Source organism: Lithobates pipiens, unplaced genomic scaffold (genome assembly GCF_037356315.1).
Source record: "Lithobates pipiens isolate NorthernLeopardFrog02 unplaced genomic scaffold, aLitPip1_a1.2 Scaffold_30, whole genome shotgun sequence".
Taxonomy (NCBI): Eukaryota; Metazoa; Chordata; class Amphibia; order Anura; family Ranidae; genus Lithobates; species Lithobates pipiens.
The window spans coordinates 182,505,307-182,512,355 of record NW_027507791.1 but is presented as its reverse complement, the minus strand read 5'-3'; the positions used below and the strand labels follow the sequence as shown (position 1 = coordinate 182,512,355).

The 7,049-nt window shown below is 44.8% G+C and overlaps 1 long non-coding RNA gene across 1 annotated transcript in view; it reads right to left on the bottom strand.

The window, feature by feature from the left end:
- Positions 1-2,780: 2,780 nt before the first annotated feature.
- LOC143942299 (uncharacterized) overlaps positions 2,781-7,049 on the bottom strand; it is a 28,823-nt gene continuing 24,554 nt past the window's right edge. The window contains exon 2 of the long non-coding RNA XR_013264749.1: positions 2,781-3,567. This is a non-coding gene — a long non-coding RNA (uncharacterized LOC143942299). The remainder of the gene's footprint in view (positions 3,568-7,049) is intronic.

The following is a 7,049-nucleotide window of genomic DNA, read 5'->3' as shown; positions in this document are numbered from 1 at the left end:
CCACATTATCCTTCCTCAGGATATCTAAAAAAAAAAATTTTTTAAGCACAATTATTGCCTTTGGAGGTAGGGTTTGACACAATACCAGGTGAGGGGTTTAGGACACTTGATTTTGAGTTATTTATGTGACTGGTGATATCAGAATTTGTATATTGCAGAAGCACAAGGTAAAATTTGTGATTTATTTGCATTTTCATATTATTTATATAATTCACTATTTTCCCTATTCTTTTTTCTGTATAATTGGTGTACAGCAGAGTTGCGGCTTCCAAAAGGTATTTTTAGATCTTTTTAGAAATATCAATCCTGTAGCGCAGTTTGTTTTACCTTTTTTTTCTCTGACCCTATCGAAGGCCTTTTCCACATCTGTATTCACAAAGATGCTCAGCAGCTTCCTTTGATTTGCATATTGGATTAAATTCAAAACTTTAATAGTGCTATCTCTAGCTTCAAACCCCACTTGGTCCAAATGTACCAGCTGCATCAGCAAGGGTTGTAGGCGAGATGCGATTATCTTTGTGAATATTTTAAAATCCGTATTCAGTAATGATATTGGGTAATAGGTACTACATACTGATTGATCCTTTCCATCTTTTGGAATTAATACGATATGTGCTCTAAATGCTTTTGAAGGGGGAGCCGATACTTGTCCTAGTGATTTAAATGTTTTAACCATATGTGGGCCTATTAGTGGAAATAGACTTTTAAAATATTGCAGAGAGAACCCATCTGGGCCAGGTGCCTTCCCATGCCTCATCATCTTCATTACTGTAGATCCTTCTTATATTGTTATTGGTGACTCTAGTTTTCTTCGAGGCGGAGACGGCAGTCTCGCTAAGTATAATGATTCCAAATATTTTTCCAACGATGATGAAGACTGGGAGGGCAACGGGAGATCATACAGTGAAGTATAGTACTTTCTGAATTCCTCTGCAATATCTTTCGGTATTAAAGATTTTAGACCACCTTTTTGTTTTAATATAAGGTATATATGAACGTGATTGTTGTTTTTTTAATTTTCTAGCCAACACCTTGCCACACTTATCTCCCGATTCGTATATTACCTTCTTCCCTTGTTGTAATATTGCCGTTGCCTTATACCGGAGATCAGAGAGTTGTCTTCTTAGGTGTGCTAATTCTGTTCCCATTTCCTTCCCCAATGTCTTCTTGTGTGGTATCTCTATTTCCCTTATCCTTTCCAATAACCTACTTATCTGCTCTTCTCTGGCCCTCTTTAATCGAGATCCATGTTTTAATAAAATTCCTCTAATTACCGCCTTATGGGCTTCCCATAGTATCCCCACGTCAGTCTCCCCATTGTCATTGATTTGAAAATGCAAATCGATTTCTTTAACCAAATCTTCTCGGATTTCAGGACACTGCAATAGGCTTTTGTTTAACCGCCAGTTCCAATCCATCTTATGGGTAGCACCCTTCAAGGAAATACTGATTATAACTGGCGCATGATCCGACCAAGTTATATTTCCTATTAGGGTATCCTGTACTAACGGGAGCATTTGTTGTGGTAGTAAAAAGAAATTGATTCGTGAGTATCGTTGGTGGGAGTTTGAGAAATATGTAAAATCCCTCTCTTCTGCATGAAAGGCCCTCCAGGCATCAAACAATTGGAATTCATCCAGCTTCCAAAGGATATTTTTTCTAGTTCCCCTAGGAACAGAAGATGTCCCATTGGAGGTATCTAATTTAGGATCTAGGGGGACATTAAAGTCCCCCCCCCCAGAATCAATATTCCCTCCCTGAATTCCATTAATTTGGATAAAGCTTTATTCAAAAAGCTATCTTGATGTACATTTAGGACATAGACTGTTGCTAGAGTCGCTTTGACATTTCCTATCAGCCCTTTAAGGAATATATATCTTCCCCCTGGGTCTTGGCATTTATCCAGCAGAGACCACGCAATACAGCTGGAAATTAATATGGCCACTCCCTTAGTTTTAGCCTCTTGATTAAAGGAATGATAAATGTTTGGAAAATATCTGTTTTGAAGATAAGGGAATGCTCCCACCTTCAGATGTGTTTCTTGAACCATACCAATGTAAATTATAAGACGTTTTAAATCATTTAGTGGCATTTTACGTTTTTCAGGGATATTAAGTTCTCTAGCGTTTAATGTCACATGTAATCCCTCCAGCTTGTCCATAGTTGTTATACTGGCCTTTAAATGTGTATTATACATTTTCCTTGGGGCACCTTCAAGTGTGGCAACTGCAACTATTGTAAATGTATCAATACTGGCAAGAATGTCATTCTCCTTAATGGAAAAAAGCTACATCCTAGACATTTTGTTAACTGCAATATTCAGGCAGTGGTCTATCTTTTTCTGTGCGAGCGTTGTTCATTCTATGTTGGTAATATGATCCACGAACTATGGCTTATGCTGCGTAAACATGAGCGGACTTTCCGTCAGAAAAGGTCAGACGGAACGATTCCGTCGGACATTCCGCTCATGTGTGGGTTTCATCTGACTTTTTTTCCAAAATTCTGACTGACCTAGATATAAAATATGTTTCAAATCTTTCCACCGGAACTCTGCCAGAACCAGTTCCTATCGAGAAAAGCAAAGATGACGCATGCTTTGAAGCAAGTACGAGATGGAAGTGATCGGTCTGGTAAAACTAGTGTTCGTTTTGGAGCTAGCACATTCCTCACGCTGCAAATTCTGTGATCGTTTATGCAGCGCATTATTGTCTTCTTGGTGTCCCTTGTTAATTTGACATTGTCTTTAGAAATGTATTTGAATAAAAACACATAGGCAAGTATTTTCAGAAAATAAAATATCAATTTATTCTGGTTAACAAAATAAAGATGAAGGCAATGCTGGAGAAACTGCTGAAATTTTTGGAGCCTTTTGGCCCCAGGGCACACATCAAGTCTGTGGAAAAGAAAATTTGGATCTTGAGGAGTTCATATCATAGGGAGCACAATCTGGTCCAGGAATCCCAGAGATAAAGACCAGCAGCAGATGACATATATGTCCCCAGGCTGTGGAACCACGCCAGCCTGCGTCTTCTGTCAGACCAGACTGAACCCAGGTCATCACTTTCTTCTCTTGGCTGAAGCCTTCCCTCCACGCTGCCCTGCAGCCTTCCCGGCAGCCTTCATTGGAGGCTGTGGCTCTGGTGGGGGACTTGTGGCAGGAGGAGGAGGAGGGGCTTGCTCAGATATCTGTCTGGTCTCAGTTAGCTGGCCCCTCTGCCCCTTCTGAAAGGCATAAAAAATAATTCTCTCACAGAGGAGGCGTTGGCCTTTCTCCAATTCAAGCAATCTGGTGGCTACATAGAAGCCATAGGCTTCTTCAAAGTCGAGGGGGCTCCTAAGGACATTCGTAGCTTTCCTAATGAGGCTCAGTGATGCCTCCTCTGTCACCGTCCCCTTCCTGGGCCTTTTTGTTTGAAGGCAGAGGGGAGGCACCTGTGATTTGGTGTGGCTCCTACTGGGCCCGGCCACCTTCTGGCTGAGACAGGGCACAGCCTCCTCCTGGCTGTCACTGGGCCCGACCTCCTCCTGCCTGCTACTTTCTACACCTTCCTCCTGGCTGGCCTCATCCTGTGTATAAAAAAGGGACATAGTTTTAGTTCTTGGTTCATCAATCACACACAATTTTTAGCTCATGAAATTTAATGTTAATACATATAAAAGAGTATCGTTCTGACCCCAGCATTTTTTAAAGCTGGTGACAAACATTTTTTTTGGGTTCCGACGCTCCAAAGACTAATTAAAGAAACGCTGGTCCGACCTTAAACTGAGGTAGCAGGATCAGTACAGAAGAATAAAGAAAGTGCTTCAAAAAAGTAAGTACTTTTCGTGTGTTTGTCACAGATCAGCTGGCACCTGTTGTTCCACTAGCTGGTGTTCAGCTCTGTGCACTCTGCAGCCAGGGCCGGTGCTACCACTAGGCAAACTAGTACTGCTGCCTAGGGGCACCCGGCCGCCTGTTTCCCTCCGCATCTGCATTCTCTGCAGGCTGCAGCATGTAACGAACTCAGTTTCAGGCAGCTGCTCTATCCAACAGGTAGTATAACTAGAGGCGCAGCACTCGAGCCAGCGCTAGAGGAAGCAAAGCCGATGCTTCCTGTATAGCGCTACCCTCTGTCACATAGGCAGGGCAAAGGGGGGTGGAGTCAGGGGTGTAGCCAATGGGGGCAGCAAAATTAGGTTTTCGCCTAGGGTGTTAAAAATCCTTGCACCAGTCCTGTCTGCAGCTATCGGTTTAGCCGCCCGCACCTGTTGCCTAATATATGATTCCTTCCTGCTACTTCCTGTCCAGCCTCTTATGTGCTTCTCGATTTAAATCCCTTTCAAACTAGTTACAGGTTGCTTGAGCAACATTTGTTTCTGAGCTCCCTTCGTGTAACCTGTTTTACCTGACCTCTCGTGAAATGATCTCTTGTGTACCGACCCGGCTTGTTCTGATTACGTTGTCTGAAGCCCGTCCTGACCTTGGCTCACTATCCGGCTCTCCTTTGCTTCATCCATCCATCCATCCTTGTCTAACAGTGTCTTCTGGTAGTTCCCTAGCGAGCAGGGTGAACCCGGGGGTTGTGACCTGGGGTCAGCATGCAGCTAAGCCCAAACCCTCGTGAGGGGGTCCCTGGCAGAATACCGGCTGGCCCTTCGACTCCACTCCCTGGGGGATCCCGTGTCACCTGCTCGCCTGTGGGCTCACTGTAATTAGTACCGTGACAGTTTGCTCAAGCCATGAGCGCCTCTGAGAATTGCCCACTGACCGAGGATCAAATGCAACATCTAGTTCAGAGACAACTCCCAGCAAGCAAATCAAGAGCAAATAATGCTGGTTCTTCAGGATCTTGCCTCCCGTCTGGATCGTCTTGAACTTGCTGCAACTTCAGCACCTCCTGTTCCTGATCCTGCTTCAGTTGCTCCCATCTTACCTTCTACACATGGCAATCCCTGCCTCCCTCTGCCGTTGCCACCTTGTTTTTCTGGCAACCCTAAGGCTTGTCGGGGCTTCATTAATCAGTGTTCCATCCACTTTGAACTTTCCATCCACCATTTTCTAACTCATCGTACAAAAGTCGCATATATCATCTCTCTCCTCTCCGATGATGCTCTAGCTTGGGCCTCTCCACTCTGGAAATCACACGATTCTATCACCTCAGACCTCCAGCTCTTTTTGGATGCATTCTGGAAAACTTTTGATGAGCCTGTCAGAGTGTCTTCGGCTGCTGGGGCCCTCCTTCGTCTTCGTCAGCAAGGAATGACAGTCAGACAATACGCAGTTCAATTCCGTACGCTGGCTGCTGAACTCAAATGGAATAAAGAGGCCCTTACTGCTAACTTCTGGCAAGGCCTATCTGACTGTGTCAAGGATGAACTCGCTGGACGCACCATTCCTACCACGTTGGATGACTTAATCGTATTGAACATTCAAATAGACATTCGCTTCCAGGAGCAGGCCCTGAAGAAATCCAGAAACAGTCATCCCCCTGGTGGCCGTCCAGCACAGGTAGTCCAAAGACCTGTGCAATCCTCTCCGTCTTCAACCTCTCACACGTTGGAAGAACCTATGCAGCTTGGACGAACCCGTCTCACTCCCGAGGAACCTGCCCGACGCATTGGGATTGGGCTTGTGTCTTTACTGTGGCGATAAAGGACATCTTTTGAACTCCTGTCCAGTCCGTCCGGGAAACTCCAGGGTCTGCCTCACTCGGAGGGAGGTGATCTAGACCGATCCGTTAATTTTGTCCGCTTCCCTCGTTTCACCCTTCCCGTGGCTATCCACTGGGCTCAAAATGCCTATCAACTCTCTTCATACGTGGACTCTGCTGCTGTGGGGAATTTCATTGAACAATCTTTAGCTTCCGAGTTGGGCATCACCTTTGTTGCCTTGGCTATATCCCTCTCTGTGACTGCAGTAGATGGCTCCTTCTTGCCTATGAGTCCCATACAGTTTAAAACCCCTCCTATTGAGTTACGCATTGGGGTTTTGCATGGTGAGGAGAACTCTTTCCCAATTTTGCCTAAATCCTTCAGTCCCATCATCCTGGGCCTTCTATGGTTGCAGAAACACTCCCCTCATCTTGACTAGAATTCTGGACAAGTATTGGCTTGGGGTCATCCATGTCAGCAACGATGTATTTCCAAGGTGCTACCTCCTCCTTCCATTCCTCTTGCTGAAACCCCTCAACTCCACAACTCCTATGTTGCCTGCCCAATGTCAGTCCTTCTGAGATGTTTTCTGCAAAAAGTCCGCTGATCGCCTTCCTGTTTTTACTAAACTGGATCTTAGAGGGGCCTACAATTTAATAAGAATCCGGGAAGGAGACGAATGGATGGCCACCTTTAACACCAGGGATGGACATTATGAGTATCTTGTGATGCCCTTTGGCTTATGCAATGCCCCAGCGGTCTTCCAAAATTTCGTTAATAAGATCTTTCGTGACCTTCTGTATGTCTGTGTTATGTCTGTGTTATTGTATAGCTACATGACATTCTTATTTTTTCACCAGCCTTACTTACCCATCGTCTTCATATGAAAACTGTGCTACAGCATCTATGAGACAATTGTCTATATGCAAAATTGGAGAAAGGTCTTATTTGAACAAACACAAGTTCCATTTCTGGGCTACATAATCTTGTCACAAGGCCTCCTCATGGACCCAGCCAAACTTTGGGCCATTTCCGATTGGCCCCAGCCCTCTGGTCTTAAAGCCGCCCAATGTTTTTTGGGATACACCAATTACTATCCCCAATTCATTCGTAACTACTCCACTTTGGTGGCCCCTATTACATCTCTCACCCGCAAAGGTGTCATTGCTCGGGTCTGGTCCCCTAAAGCCATTGATGCTTTCCTCAAACTCAAGGCAGCCTTCTTTTCCGCCCCAATTCTTCTACGTACGGACATTACTAAACCCTATTCTTTGGAGGTAGATGCCTCTTCAGTAGGAGTCGGTGCTGTCCTACTCAAAGCTCAGCAGGGCAAGTCTCAGCCTTGCGGATTCTTTTCCAAGAAGTTTTCTGATGCAGAGAAGAACTATACCATTGGGGACTATGAGCTACTCGCTATT